A 21,340-nucleotide genomic window follows, 5' to 3' on the forward strand; every position below is an offset into this window, starting at 1 on the left:
TTTGCACTTGCTGTTCTTCCAGAATGAACAGATAACATGGGGGCTTTTTGTTATGTACACTACCGGTAATTGTGAATTTGGATACAAGTTCCCTCAAATATTTTCTACAGATAGGACGTTTCGGAAAACGTTTATTGAAAAACCTTTCGGTCTCGTGAAATTTACGCGTCGCACCGTAAATAAAAACCGCTTCAATTTTTTCTTCCAATGGATGAGAATTGACCATTTTACAAATTGTTGACGTGTTACCTTTCTACTAGTAAATCGAAAACTAAATGAGAATATTCTAAGTGAACTATGATGTTCATTGTCGTACTGACATTTTTTGTCGTTTTTGTAAAAAAAAATAACTTAACAAACCTCATCGGGATGTTGGAATTGCCACATGACAGATATAAAGGAATATTTCTAGAAATATCGATATTAATGTGTTGGTCTTTAGGAAATTATTAAATGTTCCGTCATTTTGTATCAGGAGCTTCAAAATGATGTATCACAAGACCCGCCTTTTCATTTAATTTTTTTCCCAGGTGGCGCCCAGTCGACATCTTGAAAGTTTCATCTGTAAATTTCATGCATTAATTTCACTATCCCAAATTTCAATTTTTTGAGTTGCCCCGTTCAAAAAATAAAAGGGGGGCAATTAAAGAAATGCACTGTATTTTGCAGGCCAGTCTGAGATCCAGCAAAAGATTAAATAACTTGTTTTATTATTTCATTTATACCAAGGGAACACGATATAACCTTCTAGGTAAATCCAAATCTTTGCTTTGTACACAAAATTGTTTCATCTGCAACGCTGATGGTTATTTCATTTCTCAAATAATTTCTGGAGATTGACGGTGTCGAAAATTTTTGTAGAATCTAAAAAATACGTACCAGGTGTCCAAAAAGTCTTACTACGGGCTGATATCTCCGAAGTTGGTGAAGGTAGAAAAACGAAATTTTGGCAATTAAATATGTACTTACAAAGAAATACACTTCTTTACGCGTGTAGAACTTATTCACCTCTGCAGGAGCGATACCAGGCTGCACCTCAAAATTTTGAATGGAACTGTATAGCATCGATATGTAGCTCATTTTGAAGGCCTTCAAGAAACAAATATTGCGCACAAACTAGAGGTCTCCAAGGTCACCGGTTTGCGATTGATAAAGAAGATTGATAAAGAAAATTAGTCGCAAAAAAGAGTTTCATTGTATGTTCAGAATGACTATCACCAACCTATTGACAATAATAGAGTCAATTTTCAAATTCTGCCTTTTTGTTTTAAAAATTTCTGGTGTTATAATGTCGCACACATCTGTGATTCGTTGTCGTAGTTCTTGCTGATTTTCCTAATAAAATCCGCTTCTTCACACAACACCAGAAGAATAAATCAAGAAGAGGAAGGTCGGGGGACCCAGGCATTCTCTTACAGAAACATAAAAGTGTTTAGGTTTCTCATCCTGCTACTTTAATAACAGGTGTGACAGCTTCTTCTAAAAGTGGCGGAGTGAGATTTTCGTTGATAAAAAAATTAAAATATCAACCATAATTCCGGCCCATACGTTTAATTTCTCAGGATTTTGTGTTTGAGTTTCTTCAATTGACATATAAAAGAAACTGAAACAAATCTGATGTAGTTTGATATAGTTTGTTGGGTTGTTGTGGCAATTAAATGTTCCATGGTTTCACAAGCCAACAGTTTTCGATCTTGGTCATCTTATTTAGTTCTTGTTTGAGATGGATTTTAAGGAATGACATTTATGCTGTTTTGAAATTTCACGCACTGTTGATTTGCCTCTGTACCTACAGCGGTAAGTACTATACGCTCTCATAGCTTGGGTTGAGTAGCAGTGGTTTCCAAAACTTGAATTTAAAGCTCTTTGGTTTTAACAAAAGGGCGACCAGATCATGAAGCGTCTTTAACGTAGTAGTGTAGTGAAATTTTGTACAAACTTTATCACAACAGTCTGAATCAACGGATACTGCTAGAAACACAAATCGAGATAATAAAGTTTTGTGTGAAAATAAAATTCACATATCATGACAAAAGAAATGAATTATTTTTTATTGGATTTCTTAGTATCGTGCTAAAATATTTGGTAAGATCTCGTTGGTCCTTAGCTCGCACAAGTTTCGACTTCTGAGGGTTATCGTTCGTAGGGGTGCAATAGCAAACAAACTTATAACATATACCCCGCAATATTTATTCCCTCCTTCTCCATAACGCCACCCGAGATTAAGGGTTACAAACAACAACTCATACCTTTTTAGTGAGAAACAATTCCTAGTATCAAAACAAATTATAACTGTCATAAGGTGCTTGTCGCAGTGTTTTCAACCTGGTCCTGGCAGGGCAAGAAATTTATGACCGATATTAACACAAAGAAGAAAGACCCCCAGTGGATTGGGTATACCTGATATTACTGAATAGACGTCACTATGCTATTGTCTACAGTTTTAACACCCATAATGTTTAAAAGTTGGCGAAACATAACCGCATAGAATTATAGTTGAAGGACCATATTTATAGTCACGAATAATTTAAAAACACCAAGTATGTTTAACTTGAAACATAACCCAAAATCATGTACGAGAAACATATACCAAATTTGTGAGATATATTCAATATACTCTATGATGATCTCTTCGGAATTTACGCAGATACAATCCAGAAGTTAGTCAAAAAACAAAGCAGTAAATTCACTTACAGAATAATATACCACATGCCAGGTTATCTGATTCCATTTTCAATGCCAAAGATAAAGTGGACAAGTTGGAGAAATCTGGAGTTTATAAGCTCAAGTGTTCCTAGTGTAATAGTGTTTATTTGGGATAATGTAGTCGAAATTCACAAAAACGGTATACTGATCATGAAAGGTCCTTCAGATTAGGTAAAAATAATTTGTCGTTTTCAAACCATTTCTTGGCATGCAACCGCAAGTTCCCGAATCTAAACGATACGGAAATTTTATACTATGCAAGGAAGGGTGGCAAACTCATTTATTTGGAATCCTTGGAATCATTGCGGGTGAAACCTGTTAAATGATCAAATTGATTTAGTTTACTTACCGGTTTTCAAATTAGCATATCCGCATTGTAACTAGTAAACAAAATTCAGGTACTCAATCAAGCTAAGTAGCTCTATTATTATCTACACAGGTGTTACATAAGGGCTAATGTAATCAATCATTGTTAGTTTAATATATAAGTTTGAAAATATCCTTATGGTACGAAACTGCAGTAACGTTAGTTACAAATAAAAGTGGTAAAAAACATAGAAAGTTTCAATTCTCTTTTCTTTATTATAAGTATGGAAGATTATAGAAAAAGTTATGGAAAATCAAATACATCATTTTATTAATCGTTACATTATTTTGCCACGTAAACAGTCTGATTTTAGAAAAGGTTTTAGATGACACAATTAATGCTTTGAATAAAAATGAACAATTCTAATTCTATTGGATTATTCAAAAGCATTTGACACAATCAATCATAAAATACTCTGTGCTATATTACATTTTTGTGGGTTCAGTAATGCATCAGTAATTTTGATACCAGCTTATCTAGATAATAGATTACAAAAAGTTCAGATTCATATTATTTTTTCTACTTGGAGAGAAGTTAAAACAGGAGTACCCAAAGGCAGCATTTTAGGCCCACTTTTCTATACCCTCTACTGCCACATTTATCAAGAAGTTGAAATCTTGTGAATACCACTTTTATGCAGATAACTCTCAAAAATATTCATCATTTGAATTTTCATATATATGTAAAGCAGTAAACGATATAAATTTTGATCTAAATACGATTTTAAGTGTAAGTAAAAAACTACAGCTCGTAAATTGAAGACTTTGAGATGCAATTAAGACCGTATTGAAAAAAAATTGGGGTTAATTTTAGATCATGAACTGAGATTTCATGAACATGTAGCGTACAAACTCAAAATTGCTTTGTTATCATTGCATCTCGTATATCCCCATAGACAATATTTGGATGTAGATGAACACACTCATTTTCAATATAAACTCCACCAGAGCTCTAGCAAGACATGACGACATAACGTATCATTATATACTTGTCCTCCAATCCAATTGGCGTTTGTTATTTTCTGAATAATTTGTGTTGTTAAAAAAACAGTCATCAAGAGTCGGGCACGTAAAATAATTTTTAACGTGTTCAATTATTTTCAAATTGTTAAATGTGAGTCGGATATGTTGTTATCCGATGTGAAAAATAAAATATCTTTCGCTACAGGTTACATTTAATTAATTTAAAAAATAGCTATTTCAACACAAATCTATTTTGTATTAGGTATTTCACGGTGGTTAAACAAAGAGAGCAATCAATTTCTGCAAATAACGGAGAAGTAAAATTTTCCACCCCAAGAAAGAAGCGGCCTAGAAGAGCACCAGTAACTGATATTCCAGAATATGAGTATTCCAATATTAGACAGATTATTTACGACTTTCATATGATGGAAGGGTGTCGCCTTACAATAAAAAAGTTCCAACACAAAATTAATGACGTTTTGGGAATTGTGGCTTTCGGAACATCTCCTCGTAGACTTTCAAAGAAAATAGGTTTCAAATGCAGGACTGAAAATAATAGAAAAATTTTAATAGAGAAAATGGACATTAGAGCATGGAGGATCAAGTATTTACAAAAAATCTGTTATTTTCGTAGCCAACAGCTTCCAATTATGTTTTTTGATGAAACATACCTTCATACTGGACATACATCTTCCAAGAATTGGACGGATGAGTCATCCAAAAGGTTATTTAAAAATATTGCGAAGAGATCAATACCCATTATTGTCCATGCAGGAGTTGACATAGACTTAATACTTGATTGTCGGCCTGTATTTTGATCAGGCACAACATCAGTAAATTATCATTTAGACATGAATTCTGAAAATTATAGTAAATGGTTGCAAGAAAAGTGAATTCAAATTTACCTGTGAATTCGGTAGTCGTGACCGATAAATGCTCCATTCCATAGTTTTCAAATTCTAGGATGGCGGACATGATGAAGTGGCTGCACGAAAAAAGCATTGTGTTCACCCCTTACATGCTCAAACCGGAATTATAAGAGTTAAATGGATATTTAAAATGCATCATATTAGATACAAATTTGATGGAGTACTGCTTGAACACGGACATCCGGATTTTAATTCCAATGAACTCATTAGGGCTACAATCAAAAACAACAAGTCCCAAAAGTAACTTTCAAGTTGGAGGATGTGAGGAACCTGGTTGAGCACAAGTTTGATCAAATCATATCCGAGGAATGGCAAAAGCGTTACTGACATGTAGTAGATATAGCGCGGAAATATTGGGAATATGAAACAGTCACAGACGTTCAGAGGTAAATCCAGTGATTATAAATTTAAATGACGATAGCAGCACGAGCAGCAGTGAAGATGAAGAAAATTTGTATTCAGATAGTGACTGATTAAAGTTTCTTTTTGGATAAGTGTATCATATTATATAACATTTCAATGAACTGTACTACTACCTATAACACTAAATGAAATATGAAAAAATTACAAGGAAGTCATGTTCCATTTGCTACCCTAATTAAAACTAAATATAGGTACGACACTGGCCGGCAAGTGGCTTATCGTAATCCAATAGTAATTTAGTTGGGATAGTCTATACCTGCGCGATCGCTCGCCATCACGTTTGGTGCTGGCTGTACTAAAAAAAAAACGAAACTTGCCAAACCTCACTTATCAAGTTTATACAGGCTGTGGACGATAGTTGTTTCCCTATTGGAGATCAAAGATGTCTGAAATAATGGTTGAAGAGAGCAATAAAAACTGTTTCTTAAAAATAGCCATAAATATACAGGGTGTTCAATGAATTTGTGATTCACCAAAGTTGTGTTTTTTTTAACGGAGCACCCTATATATTTTCACTCATTTCACTTTCTTCAAAAGTTTTGATTTTAAAATATAGGGTTATTTGGGCTTATAGCGATCGGTTCGAGCTCATAGTGAAATTTATGTCAGAACTAAATGGGTACTACTACCTATAATACTTAATAACATATGAAATGAAATTACGAAGAAGTCATGTCTCATTCGCTACCCTAATTAAAACCAATTATAGCTGGCAAGGGGCTTATCGTAATCCAATAGTAATTTAGTTGGGAGAGTTTATATCCGCGCAATCGCTTGCTATCAGTCGTGGCGTGTACATTAGTTTTAGTTGACAAATAATCGTAGTATTAGTATGCATTTGTTTTTTTCCTGGGCATTTGACTCATAGCAATTGAAAGAAGCGTAATTGGATTCTTCCAAGTATTTTGTTACATATGCCTTAAACTCATTTTTCAGTTATTTTCAGCTAAGAACCGTTTCCGTTTAAACTATGGAATACTGATATATGTAATAACAATATAACTAGACGAGTTTAGTGGTTTTTCTACCTGACAAGATCAACTCTGATCGATCAGAGTTGTTACGGATGCAAGGCTACAAAAGTTATTCAAATCAATTTTGGAAGCAAAACGATGAAAACAATCTCTGATATCCATATATATCCATATAAAAGGATATCAGTGAAATGCAATATTACATCCTTAACAACATATAATCGAAGAAAGAAATAGCTTGTGTGTATTATTATAACTTCTTACAATTTTGATCAAAACTTTTGTACTTTCAGTTATAGTGATATCTTTTTAAATTCAACAAATATGTATATTTAAATTTTCTGAAACTTTTGTGTTGTTTATGTAATCGCACACAATTAGTATTATATGAAGTTGACCCTTCCACATAGAGCCAAGTGCTAAGCTGATAATTATACTTTGTTTCCGTCGGGATTACTGTTCTTGAATAACGGCGAAACGAGCGACAACATGAACAGAAAATAACGTATAAACTCATTTCATTACTTTGAACTGCCGTAAAAAGTATCAACGAACTCTATTTGTTTATCAAAATATAAATAAACGGTTGAATTTTGGCGGTCATTACGTCATTCACGACAGTGTTAATGCGGTTTTCCTATACACGTGAAATGACACGAATGTGGGAAAGAGAGGTTCTGGCTTTCTACTTTTCTTTCTTTATTAAAAAAAAGTAGAAATCCTCCAAAGACAGGGAAGAAATTAATCGAATTATGAAAATTAACTATACAAAGAAATGTATATCATGCAAAGAAGTAACTTTCAGACAATAACTAAGAGAGAAAACCCTTTTGAAACAACTACTTTCTTATAAACATTGAATTACACGAAAGAAAAATACGTTCGAAGCAACAATTTCCATATGAACATTGAATCATACAAAAAACTCTTTTTTCTATTCAGTTTGTAACCGAAACATTCATTTTGGAATTGAATCAGGATTGCTACACAATCAGAAAGAAGTCAAATTTAACTTATATGGAACGCCGTCATCCTCAATTGGGAATATCCGAACGTGTTTCCTGTTAGTTTTGCTGCGTTCTTTAGCAGTGTTTCCCCCACCATATAAATCTTGAATTCAACTCTATACTGTGACAGGAGAAAATATTTTCATAACACCTTTCACAGAGGAACAAGTAATACTCTCACTGAGGAAATAACCCAATAAAATGACTTCTGTATATGATCTTATTCCCAGCTTCCTAGTGAGGGACTGTGTTCAGGTTTTTGCTTGTCCATTGTTAAAAATATTCAACACAATCCTAAGCAAATTTTATTTTTCTGAACGATGAAAACAATCAAAAGTCTGCCCAATTCTCGAATCAGAAAACCCAGAGAATATTGAGAACTATAGACCAATATCTATTCTGTGTAACTTCGCGAAAGCCTCTGCAAACCAGCATGACTTTCTAGCAAATAAGTCCACTGTATCGAATCTCTTCAGTATCAAGTAGTTTTTGATAGAAGTAATGGACAGAAAAGAACAAGTTAACGTTATATACATATATTTTGCAAAGGCCTTCGAGAGAATTAGTCACTCCATCTTACTAGATAAAATAGCTTAAATGGGTTCAAATCTCTCAGTAACTCAACTTTCACGCTCTTATTTGAAACGGAGAACCAATGTTGTTTTTTATAATGGATTTGCGTCTGCACCATACTTATCGCCATCCGGTATGCCACAAGGCTCCAATCTGGGACATCTGCTTTTCCTCATCTTCATAAATGATCTCACCTCCAAGATTTCTTGTGGCAACTTATACTTTTTGCAGACGACTTGAAGATCTTTTCATCTATCACAAGTTTAGAGAGCTGCTCTTATCTCCAGTCTCAATTAGACCTGATGGTCAAATCAATAAATTGGCAATGAATGTTAAAAAGTGCAAAGTTTGCTTCTTTACAGGTAATGCCAATATTGTTGAGTATTTTTATACTTTCGAGGGTGAAATACTTCTTCGCGAAGAAGCTGTCAAAGATCTAGGGGAGACGTTCAACAGCAGGTTGACATTTGTTGGCCACAACAATACTGTCGCGGCATCGGCTGAAAAAATGCTTGGCTTTGTTCTGCGCAACTGTAAATCATTCACCAATATTACCGCCTTAACCATACTTTATACATCTCTTGTTCGCTCCAAGTTAGAGTATTCAGAACTGTCTCTGCATTCAGAACTGATGGCGTGTACCCTACTGGAGAAACTGACTACTCCACACTACTTCAAAGATTCGGTCTGGAGCAACGTAGAGTTTCATCAAGTATTGATATGTTATACAAAATTTTGCATTGTTCCATTAATGCACCCTCCTTATACTAGAACAAATTAACTTCAACGTACCTCAAGCTACTACACATAGACAGATAGATAATTTCTATACCCCAAGGTAGGATCTTTACTAGATCCAACCTTGGAGAAGTGTCTCCTATAAATTTGATGTGTGAAAATTATAATACCCACTGTAGTCAATGCGATATTAATTTCGATCCATTGAAGACCATATCCAAAACTGAACAAACCATCATCTAGCTTACTGTTTTCATTTCATGTTATTTATGAATAATAATTAAATATTTCATCTTTTTTTCTTAATTCGATCATATATGTGAATTTCTCAATGTCATGTGATATGTCAATCTTTTGTTATATATTTAGTTTAAGTAGCCTGCATTATTATATTATATATTGTCCTGTAAATGGATTCATCTGTTGGGCAATAAATTCTGTTTTTATTCTTTTCTTCTTCTTTAAAAGTCATCATAAATAATCTAAATCTAAACTCCATTAATGATCAATCCAAAACAAGAATACATGACATTCACGCACAATTGAAAACCGTCATTTCGACGACAAGTTGTGACCCAGTAAATTTAAAAAAAATATCCTATGTCACTTCATGATTTTAGACGATTGGAAAAAGGAAATATAATCAACAAAAATCCATGAATTGTCTTTAAAAATATGTATGGATCATTCACTAATTTTTGTATCGTTTACAAGAGGGAAGAATGTGTTTGTCTGAAACAACTACTTTTCCCTACGGATATTATATCATACAGAAATCACTTTTTCTTTCTTAATTTGTAATACGCAACGTAATACAGACAAGAATATTGATATTAAAACCCTCTTACTTTTAATTTAGATATTTGACATTATCGAAAACACATATGATAAGTGATAATATTACTCGAAAGTATATACTTTTTTAGAACCTGAGACTATAAACATCAATTCCAGAACGAAATTGTATTCATTAAAAAAAATTTGTTGTGTGTACAGTTTATTATGTAAAAAAATTATTTCAACTTCAGAAAAACGAGAAATCATTAACAAATATCAATAAAAACTCTTTAAAAAATATGCACTTCATATGCATGAATATTTTTCGAACCCAAAACTGGAAAAACGAGAAATACTCTTTCTGAAACAACTATTGCTACAACTATGTTTCATTCATATTAACTGTTTGATTCTGTGAATAACTAATATTCTTTTTACTGACTTAACAACCATAAAAATGTCAAGTAATATATTCAGCGTGACAAATTGAAATAATGTAACAGCTTTTTTGTAAACCTTGAAATTCTGAATGAAATATTCTTCTAGGTTCTTTGAATTGGAATCGTTAACAAAATTATTCATTGAGTCAGTTTTTCTTTTATTAACAACATGATTGACGCTTGTGATATACTTTTTGGAACCTTTGGGGTAGTAATGCATATTACTGGAGTTTTTTCCAACATCAAACCGTTATTTTAACACCTCGACACGTGTTTCGATCACCAATTGATCGAAACACGTGTCGAGGTGATCATCTTCCTCTTGAAGATGATCACTTAAAATAAAAAATTTGCAGTTGATTAACCAAAGACGAATAAACGACACATCCGTCCTGTTTCATATGTAACCAACAAAATTATATTTTTTAGGTAACCGCTGCCAAAAAGTCTTGTCAGTAGCGGTTAGGAAGTTTTTAACATACATGGAATCTACTTACAGTTGGGACCTCAAAAGAATACACATGGATCATAATTAAAATACGTGTGAAACCTATTTTACGGGTTTTTAACCGTGATCTGCAGGTTTTTATGTTTTAGCTGACATTAGACTTTGTCTGATAGTTTTTGTTGGCCTAATTATTGGTTTCACGTCGTGTTTCTCTAAGATTACCCCAATCCGGTCTATAACATTTTTACAAAAGGAAGGAAAGCTTTTTCCTTGACCGCCTAGCTGGGGTTACGTAGGCGATCTCTCTCCTGGGTCGTATGGCCAGCTCGAATTCTCCTTCGCTGTACCAATTTCTTTTGAAGGCATTCTTTAGGTGATTGAGTTCCTCAGGAAGACTCTCAGGTTCGGAGATACATCGTGTTTTCTCAACAAACGTTTTAATTAACCCTATCTTCTGTTGTGGCTGATGGTTAGAGTTTTTGTTCAAGTACCCGTCTGTGGATGCCACACAAGGCATGTTTTCTTCTACAAATGACAACGAAGACACATCAGTTAACGTTTGCGCTTGAGCTGAGTCGTTGGCAATTTCCTAAATGTTGAAACCAATTGATGACGCATTACTATCGTTCAACAGCTTACATAAAGTTCATTGAAAAGATGTGATTTCAATATTAGTTTTCACAACTAATAAACTGGGTATTTCATATTTTGAAGTAAATACTTTTTTATAGCAAATAAAAATTTCAACCTCAAACTGAGAGTGGCACTGTCTAATGCTCCGATAATGGAATAATTATTGAGCTTGATGATAAATCCCAATTATATTTTACATTTCCTTTGTCGATTTTGAAAAAAAATTAAGTAGTTATTGTCATCGAACCATTCGTTTATGTGATTCATGAGAGAATTGATTACATTTTTCTTCTTTATAAAAAATAACTATGGATATATCGTCTGCATACAGAGTAAATGATGACGCATGTGTATTCATTCGTTGTCTCAATTATGAATACGAATATGAAAACTTGCACTGAATAAAACTATTCGATAATCCAGCCATAACAAATTCCTAGGCGTTTTGGTCGACTCTTATGACTATTCATTATAAAGACTCTTCTTCAAATAGTTATATTTTTTCTTGTCCATCGTCACCTTCAAATTGTAGAGTCTTAGATTATTCCTTCCGATTTAAATTGTTAATATTTTTCTTCCTGTTAATTCCTCAAAAGTACAAGGTGAATCAACAAGATTTCCTCGGTCTATTGCTATCAGAGGAAACAATCTTTGGACTGTTTAAATTTTTTTGCAGTTATATCGATAAATAGTATCATTTAAAATTATTTTCTTGCATACTGAGTGATTCAGCCGAGCGTGGCATACCAAAGTTATATTTTTTTTTTGAATAGAACACCCAGTATATGAATACATCATTCAATTCCATATCTTTCAGGTCTCTAATGAATTTATGTTTTCGAATTTTCATTGCGGCATTGCCAAGTTATTCCAAAAGAACATATTTTGTAGACAATATTTTTTTAATTCACCACCCGCATGTCTACCGCAATTAAGTGGATTTTTTTAGGAACATCACTATGATAATTTCTGGAATCAATATATGGGGTGCACGGTAAAACGGTCAAGTTTCATTCATTTTCAAACAGTCATAATTCAACGTTTTCAAATGGGACACCCTGTATTTTTTTATTTGTATGAAATATTTCAACATTTCACTACATTTTTCATTAGAGGTATACTATACGAAAAACTGATATTTTTCAAGTTATACCAAGTTTTAGTAATTGTTGTAACCCAAAAAAATATGTATTTACTTACGTTCACTTACTCAAATTTGTTTTTCGAATATTCAAACTAATCGCTAGCACAACGCTAGTATAGTGGTTAAACGGTAAGAAGTGCATAAAAAACTTAAAGAATATTTATACTGCTTTTTTCTTTAAAAACTCGGTTATCCATGACTGACATCAAAAATTGAATCTCGGAATTTGTCAATAACGCCATGTGTTGAAGTTTCTTTCGAGTATAGTTTGAATCATTTTCATTATGAATTATGTATTGGAAGATATGGTGCAAATGGTCTATGCTTTGATGGAAAGTGACGAAAACTGCCTCCTTGCATCTAGGATTCACAAAAAAAAGTTCCCCGAAAGAAGACAACCAAAAAAATGGAAGGGCATTTCAGGCTCTAAAAACAAGATTTGAAGGAACTGGTAATGTCAATCACGACAAGTTTGAACGTGTCTGCCCAGTAACAAATGAAGAGAATACATTTCAAATTGCTCTGTCACCTTGTTGAAAATCCCTATGTGAGTACCTGAGACCTGAGCAGGGAATTAGGATTTTCTCAAACCAACGTGTCTCGAATGATTCGAGTAAGCAAATTTCATCCTTACCACATGCAATTGATGCAAGAGTAAGGAGGAAGAGATTTTGAAAAACGTGTTCGATTTTGCCGATGGGGCTTAGAAAAGATTTTTTCGATTTCGTGTTATTGTCTGATGAAGCGACTTTTCGTAAAAATGGAACTGTGGATCGGCATAACATGCATTATTATGCAGCGGAAAACTCCCTAATTTTGTTCGTTGCCTGAATCATCAACAGCGTTGGTCACTGAATGTTTCGGATGGAATTCTCTGAAAAAGAGTTATTGGTCCGTATTTTTTGGTGGACATGTCACTGGAAGAAAATGCGTATGATTTCTTCGGCATGAGTTTTCGAATTTATTGGAGGGCTTATATATGGAACAAGGCGTAGAAGGTGGCTACAACAAGACGGTGTACCACCACATTTTTAAACTGAGATACGGGAATACCTCGACGATCATTTCAATCAAAAATAGATAGGTAGGGGTCATCCGGATCACCTGACCTGACCAAAAAGGATTTTTGTATGGGAGTATATCAAATGGATTGTCCATCCAAACTCCTCCAACATTTATAGAAGACAGGAAACGAAGAATCACTAGAGCATTAAGGGAAATCCCAGAGGATATGCTGGAACGTGTAGAGAATTCGTTTAAAAAAAGACCGTCATTGTGTTGCAGACATATTCAATAAAAAAAATAGGCGTTATTGTTTATATTGAAAAAATTTTGAGTGAGTGAATGTAAATAAATTAATTTTTGTGGTTACAACAATTAATAAAATTGGTTATAATTTGTAAAATATATGTTTTTCGTATAGTATACCTCTGATAAAAAATGTAGTGGAATGTTGAAACATTTTATACAAATGAAAAAATAAAGAGTGTTTTATTTGAAAAAGTTAATATGTCTGGTTGAAAATGAATAGAACTTGACAGGTTTTACCGAGCTCCCTATATATTGTTTCTGAAAGTTGCGATTTCCGTAATCATCATAGTGATGTTGACTAACTACTCCTAAAAAAATACACTTAATTGCTGTAGACATGCGGGTGGTGAATTGAAGTAATATTGTCTGCAATCAGATTTTTCTGAAATAACTTAGCGATGCCACAATGAAAATTTGAAAACAAAAATTCTTCAGAGAACTAAAAAAATATGGAATCGAATGACGTATACATAACCTGGGTGTTCCATTTAAAAAAATATAACTTTGGTTGGCCACGTTCGGCTGAATCACTCAGTATGCGAGAAAATACTTTTAAAAGATAGTATTTATCGAAAACTGCGAAACAAAATTGCCCAACTCAAAACATTGTTTTCCCTGATAGCAATGGATCGAGGCTTGTTGACTCACCCTGTACACCTCTAATGTCTAACAAAATGTATGTGAACACACGACGGATCTCCACAATCTGGCACCACCGCGTTCTGACGGGAGAAGCGAAAGAGGAGGTCCTCGATTCTCGTCCAGGCGTGTTGAGACTCCAAACTCGTCGTCAGTGCCACGCGTTAATTTTTAAAGCGTTTCTTCGGGAATCCGTGAAACTGTATAGGGAAAACAATCGACGCGGTTGTATAAGTAAACTTCAAAACGATTGAAGACTGTTGTCGGGTTTATCTTAGAATTAGTGTATTTCCGTCGTTCGTGAGAACTCTTAAGAGTGAATTTTTTTTGGAACATTTGGTGATTTAGTGAGAAATGGGGGTTTTGGTACGATGAAAAAGATAGGGCGAATGTTGTGAACGATAAGTGTTTAAACTAGATAAAAGGGAGACGTCGCTTCATTCATTTATCATATCTGTTTGTTGAATATCCGAACTTTTCTGATTATGACCAAATCAGTGTCATCTGTGTTTGACAAAAGTTCTGTTAGTGGAAGTGAGTGTTGCTTTCAAAAATTCGGATTACATTCAGTACGGCGGGTGAGTAAACAGGCCTTAAAATAGAAACCATTAGACAATACATTTTCAAAGAATATTAGTTTTGGATTGAAGTGGGGTGATTTCAACCCTTGTTGGAATTTAGTGAATGGATCGATGTCTTGTTGTGTTTGTTGATTCATCTGCCGATACAGATGCTTTGGATAATCCATCAATTACTGCGCTGGTTCCCAATTTTAGATTTTGACATTTGTTTCTGTTGTATTTCCCCCCGTTTGCCTTGGATGACAAGTATCAAGCTACAATTTCAAATGAAATTATGTAGATAGTTCTTGTTTTGATTCATAAGTTTTTATAGGGTTCTCCCTTAAAGGTGTGTTACTTGTATTACAAACACTTAGATGAAGAAAAATAAAATAGAACGCATTATGTTGTATAATTTCAATAATTGCCCAAAGCAATTTTTACTCATTGTCACAGCATTGATTCCTAATAATTATCGATACTTGGTATATTAAATTCATGTATTTAAATAAAATGAGAACACTACAATAACTACAGAATCGCGCAATGAGGATTATTTTGAGATGTGACAGAGGAGTACCCATATATGTTTAATGTTAAATACTCTAGAATGGTTATCTATAGAAAGTAGGCTTACATATTTAACGATGATTTATATTTACAAAATGTTGTATAACCTTCTACCTTCATATTTTGACAAATTTGTAATTTTTAATAATCAAATCCATCAGTATAATACTGGAATAAGAAATAATTAGTATGTAAATAATCAAACAAAAACGTTTGACACTAGAGCATTAATTTTTAAAGGATTTATTAAGTATAACATTCTACCTGAAAATGTAAAGTCTTCTAACAGTCTTATTCTGTTCAAAAGAAAACTATTAGGTATTTTTTTTTTGTATTTTCAATTATCGTAGGTAAGACTACTTATCAACAAATATCAGTAGATCTTTTTCTATTATTGTGTTGATATGTATATTAATTCCTATCCTATTTGAATAAAGCATTTCATTACTTATAATATATTACCTCCTATTATCCTATAGAAAGGATAAGGATAAGGACTGCCAGCATAAGTACTTAGCATGTATGTAATGCAATATGATCACATCGAAATAAATGTACCCTAATTCAATGGTACCTACTTAACAAAATTTTCAAAACATGCTCTGGAATTAGCAAAAAAAATATGTTTTAGTTTGCCACGGAAGGCAAAGTGATCTAAAGCTCGGTCTATAGCTTGCATTAACATGATATAAAATATAGAAGAATATTGATTGATTTGACAAAAATATTCCAGTTAAAAAAATTTCTCATAAATGAATATAAATACGTTCCTATCTGAGACATATAAGATTTGAAGTTTCGAAAGTTTTAAAAGTTGAAGGTGATGTATATTCTTTTCAGATTTCAATACATATCGTAAAAATCCGAAAACTAGAATGGACTAAAATCAAATCGAAACTGTTCATCTTTCCATTTTTTTTTGACTTCATTTATCACATTCTCTCTCCTTTCAGTTCAATGTTTGGATAGAACAGACGGTGAGAGGGAAATCAACTTCTTTGGAATGGAAGGTATTCGTTGAATGTGTAAGATATTCAAATAAAATAAGGACATTTTATGCCACCATTTCCGTTTAAACCAACCTCTAATGTTTTGTACCACTTTTAAATTCACGAAACATCGAAGCAGTTGAGCCAAGTCATTAATTTTGTTCAAACTTATTTAAACAAAGGGAGCGTCTAAACAGTCAGCCGGTATACTTGAAAGTTCTTTACAATTTCAGCTAATTGCTTCAAATTATACTGAATTAAAACATTTCCAAAAATTCGATTTGCCTCTGCCAATTTAACGATTAAGCTTGTAGAATCAATCGAAAAAAAGAAAACAATATGAGAAAATGGCTGATAGGAAGAGAGGGGATAGATCTGAACAAAAAAGTTGTAGTTAAGTACTTATATAATTCGAATATAGTTTTTATAGATTAATAGTTTGACCTGAATTGAAACTCCATTCTTCACAGTAAGCACTGAAAGTTTGCAATAATTTTTTGAAAACATTTTCTTAACAAGTCTCTCAGGTTGTTTTCCATTAACACTCAATGGGGTCCATAAGGCTTTCGTATGTTAAATTATGCTTGATATTCCATTTCTCGGAAACACGCAACGTACTTTGTGGGTTGCCAACGAAACGTCTACCAAAAGCTTCTGTTCATTTTACTGAGCAGTTTTCGTCAGTGCTCTTTGAGACCATGAGAAGAAGGTAGATTAACAGTACTAGCATCTTGATTCATCTGAAAATAAAAGTCTAGTCTATCAGCATTTTTGAACATCAGTGCGTATGTGAGATAGCAGTTGCAGTTTCGTAAGAATGTATCATCTTTTCCACCATCAACCGATTTCCTGGGGTCTTCGAAGTCCACTAGATACTCGTTAGGACAACAAGAGGATTGTTCCGATTTCTTGGGGTTTTTGTTGAATACTCTTCGAGAGCAGAAAAATAACAGAATCAATACTCCTGACCGCTCTGGATTGAATGATTCCGTACAGTCTATCTCGTCTTGTGTTTGTAGATCTTTTGCTGAAAAAATCCTCACTTTTTACTTTGTAGTGAATGCTCGAAAGGTAGCAAAAACGTGTGTGACTTTCTGGAACTTCAACTAACGTTTAAGACTGATGATAACCAGTGCGTGCAAAGCTTGTTGTTGAATCATCTGAAAATGTAACTTCAAACGGGTGATGATCACTGTATTGCCAAACATGCGCTAAACTAACTGACTATTAAAGCTTATCGCCCACTTGTCCAGCACAGCACGGCACGTCCCGTCAAAATACGGATAGGATTGGAACAATGAAAATGAATAGACAACCGCCCACTAGCCCGGCACGGCACAGAGCCACGAGCGTCCGTCGCCGGTCAGCGCCGGCCAGCATCATCTTGTCCAAAAGTGCCTGGGAAGTTTCAGTCTTTCTGTTTTGCTATTTCATCAGTTGGCAGCACATAGGTACCGTCTACCTATGAAAATGGACGAGAAAAAACATCACCTTTAGTATGCTGGTTGTAGCTGGACAAGTGGGCGATACTACTACCCGTTGCCATAAGGCGACGGACAGCGCCGTGCTGTGCTGTGCCGGACAAGTGAGCGACAAGCTTATGAGAAAACAATAATAACACTGATGATCTTCAAACATGACTCAACCTCTGACGGAAGCACCAAACTCTCACGAAGGTTCGAAATAGATGAACACTTCAATCTAACAATTACCTTTCTGATGAATATGTCAACGGTATTCAGTATTCATTTGGTAAAAAAAAAACCATGTAAGTTCTAGCGAGAGCTCTAATTGGCTTCCTCAGTCATAATTTTTTTTGTAAGCAAAAATACACTCCATTGAAAGTGTCGGTTCATTTCTGTATATGGCTCTTCCGCTTCCTAAAAGAACGTTCCCTGCAAGTGGCCGTCGATGGATATCTCTCGAATACTTTCACCATCAACGCTGGTATTCCTCAAGGATCCATATTGTCTCCAACTTTTTTTTAATTGTATATCAACGACTTATTGGAAAAAATTAAAAATCCAATATATTGCTTTGCAGACGACAGCACACTTATCTCGTAATTTAATTTGGATTCCAGGACATCGGCTACGAAGGCACATCTTCACTGGCAGTGGAAGGTTTCAAATCTTAATGAAGATCTAGAAGCGAAGTAACCAGGTTCAATTCAGTGCCACAAAAACCCAAGCCTCGGTTTTCTCTAAGAAGATAAATGTCTCCGAATCGGATATAATAATGTCAGGTCAGACAATTCCGCTTTCTACTTCGATAAGTTTGTTGGTGGTTAACATGGACACCAATATGTCTTGGCACAATCATTTCACTGGAATTGTAAAGACTGCTTCTCAAAAACTTGGAACACTGTTCCGAACCAGAAAACTGTACACACCTCAGCAACTTTTGAAGCTTTATAAAGCTCAGATCAGACCATCTTTGGAGTATTGTTCTCATGTATGGAGCTCTGCCCCCAAACATACTCTGAAGTTACTGGATTCCTTCCAGAAAAGAGTCATCCGCCTGATTGGAGACGCGAACATCACGTGCAACCTTGATAGCCTGGAATATCGAAGAAAGGTTGGAGAGTTGTCTCTCTTCTATAGATATTTTCACGGGAGGTGTTCAAGTGACGCATTTGATGCCACCAAGAGCGGTACATATCAGAAATACGCGACGGACTGTGGGTGCTCATCGTTTTGAGGTTCAACTCAGTACACCTGCAACTTCACTGTTTAAGAACTATTCCATTTGGAGAACTGCGTTTATGTGGAATAAACTTCCTGAGAACGTTTTTCCAAATGGATTCAATCTTCAGCGATTCCAATCCAATATGAATCGCTACTTTCACTCAGGCACCGCTCTGAGAGCGCCTCAAAGATTTTCCTTTAGTGCTTGTGTTTTGTCCTTGAAAAATAATAAACATAGTGAATAAAGAATTAACTTACTATGGTGGTCCCAGAATTACCCAGAATTGAAGTATTGTTCTCGTGTTCTTCTTCCCTCAAACACACGCCTGGTTGGTATCATTTGGGCATTGTATCGCAGAGCTTTCTGGTTCAAAATGATATTTCTACTATTTCATCACCCTGTTTGTTTCAGTACATGAGTATTTCTGAAGTGTAGGATGTTCTCTGACCTTATTATGCTCTGGTCGTTATGTCTGTTTTTGGCACTAAATACTACTGGGTTTCAGTCACCAAAGGTTAAAGTGCATTCGGAAACTGAATGGATTATTAATTTGCCAGATAATACTTTTACACCTGGTGAATTACATCGAATATGTACTTATATGGGTTTAAATACTCTCATGAAATAAAGAAAAGTAATTACGTTAAGTGCAACACCCATACCTACTGTCAAAACACTATTTAATTTTAACCAGACAGGTTTTTAAGAGTTATCCTGCAAAAATATTTAGATGACAATTACAATGGCTAAAATCAAATAAATAAATCTCGAATTTACAGTTTTCGCTTCATGGTTTCACAATAATAGGTTATCATTTCTTAATTTGAAAAGAGTATTGATCGACCATAAAACCAATCTCAGTTAAATTTTCGATAAATGAATTTTTGAATTCTTTCAATCTCCTAAAACAGCAGCCAACTAAATATGGAAAAAAGATTAACAAAAACATAGCACGCATTATGGACACCGTTGTGTTCATTATTGCATTATTCGTCGTGTGGATCGGTGTGTCGTTATTTAGAAAATGGAATATAATGATACACTGTCGAATATATTATTATAATGATCGGCTTATATGATTAATAAGTATGCGTATGCAAGTATTTATTGTGTGACATTAGTCCTCACATTCAATTATATAAAAAGTAAATGATTGCTGGTTTCAGAATAAGGTGTCACCCTGAATTTTAAATATAAAAAGTTTCAAGATAATGATTGAAAATAGTATTTGTTTTCGCAACCACATCATTCACCAAACATAAAATTCACAAATCTCACACAAAGACATATTCTCTGCCAAACAAAGAAACTTCTGTTGATGAAAGAGTGGAGAACTTACCTGAATGAAGGGTCTGTTAGCTTTTATTGTTATTTGACTACGAGTCCGACAAACTTGTTGTTGGGTGGTTCGTCGTTTATTACTCACCCTTGGAAGCTTGCCTTTCGAAGAAATAGCCTAGGGGGTGGTTGAGTTCGAGGGACCAATTACTTGAAAATGCATAAGAAGACTAAAACTTCTGTACAAGCACAAAAGTATGAACGTTCCGTTTTGAAGCGGTGCGACACTGGAGTTTTTGGAAATCCCCCTTGAAATCGCTGGCGCCAAAGTGATATGATAATATGAAGGAATCCAAGAAAAATGGTTTGAAGTAATGAAATTACTTGAAGGCAGGGCCGTCGCCATGAGGGGGATGGGGGGAGCCTCCCTCTCCAGGCTTTTTCGACTTGGGAAAAAGTTGGGAAATTTTGGGCCGTGAAGATAGAAAAAAATAATAGTAAAAAAATGAAAAAAATTGAAAAAATGAAAATGAGAGAAAACAAAGGGAGAGGTGATAAGAAAAGGGAAAGAACCAGGAGAAGGTTGGGATTTCCCAACATGCATAACTTGGAGATCCCATACTTTGAAATTGTGAGTTGTTTGAAAACTTCAAAAAAATTCAATGTCTCCCAAGTAAGAAAGAGAACAGTCCACAAATTTTGAAGTGACAATTTTACAAAATCCCCAACTTTTCGCAGTTTTTTCGACTTGGTAAAGTTGGGAAATTTTGGGTCGTGAAGATAGAAAAAATAATAGTAGAAAACAATAAGCCCAATATTATTCAAGTGTTGTTTCCTTTCATTTGTATTGAATATTCCTATACATGGTGGGTATCGTGGAAGAACAAAGACCTTGGTTCAAAGTAGAATAATTCCTATTATTATTTTTATAATTACCAAAATGTATTTTTGTTTGTGCATACCCTAACGGGCATAAGCATTCAGCCAATCTTTGGACAGCTAAGTAAGAAAATTGATATATTATAGTAATAACTAATCCCTTGGATTTCATTTTTTCAAAAGTTGGGAAATTTTGCTGGTGGGGTTGGAAAAATTTAGATTTTCTCCCCCCCTGGTTTTTCTTTTCGCTACGGCCCTGCTTGAAGGGATGCTGTAATGAATAATGATGACATTACTAAAGAGAA

General features: G+C 34.3%; 1 protein-coding gene across 3 annotated transcripts in view; it reads left to right on the forward strand.

Annotated features, from left to right (window-relative positions):
* Window positions 1-21,340, forward strand: part of wge (BAH domain and coiled-coil containing protein winged eye) — a 277,971-nt gene that overhangs the window by 79,302 nt on the left and 177,329 nt on the right. The window contains exon 1 of one of the 3 annotated variants that reach the window (XM_074179833.1): window positions 14,195-14,649. The exons of the other annotated variants lie outside the window; for them this stretch is intronic. The gene's annotated coding sequence lies outside the window, so the exon portion shown is untranslated. Of the gene's footprint in view, window positions 1-14,194; window positions 14,650-21,340 lie in introns of those variants that run through there. 3 annotated transcript variants of the gene reach the window in all.

This window comes from Leptinotarsa decemlineata, unplaced genomic scaffold (genome assembly GCF_025532065.1).
Source record: "Leptinotarsa decemlineata unplaced genomic scaffold, Ldec_3_MD MMD2_tig00026282_RagTag_RagTag, whole genome shotgun sequence".
Taxonomy (NCBI): Eukaryota; Metazoa; Arthropoda; class Insecta; order Coleoptera; family Chrysomelidae; genus Leptinotarsa; species Leptinotarsa decemlineata.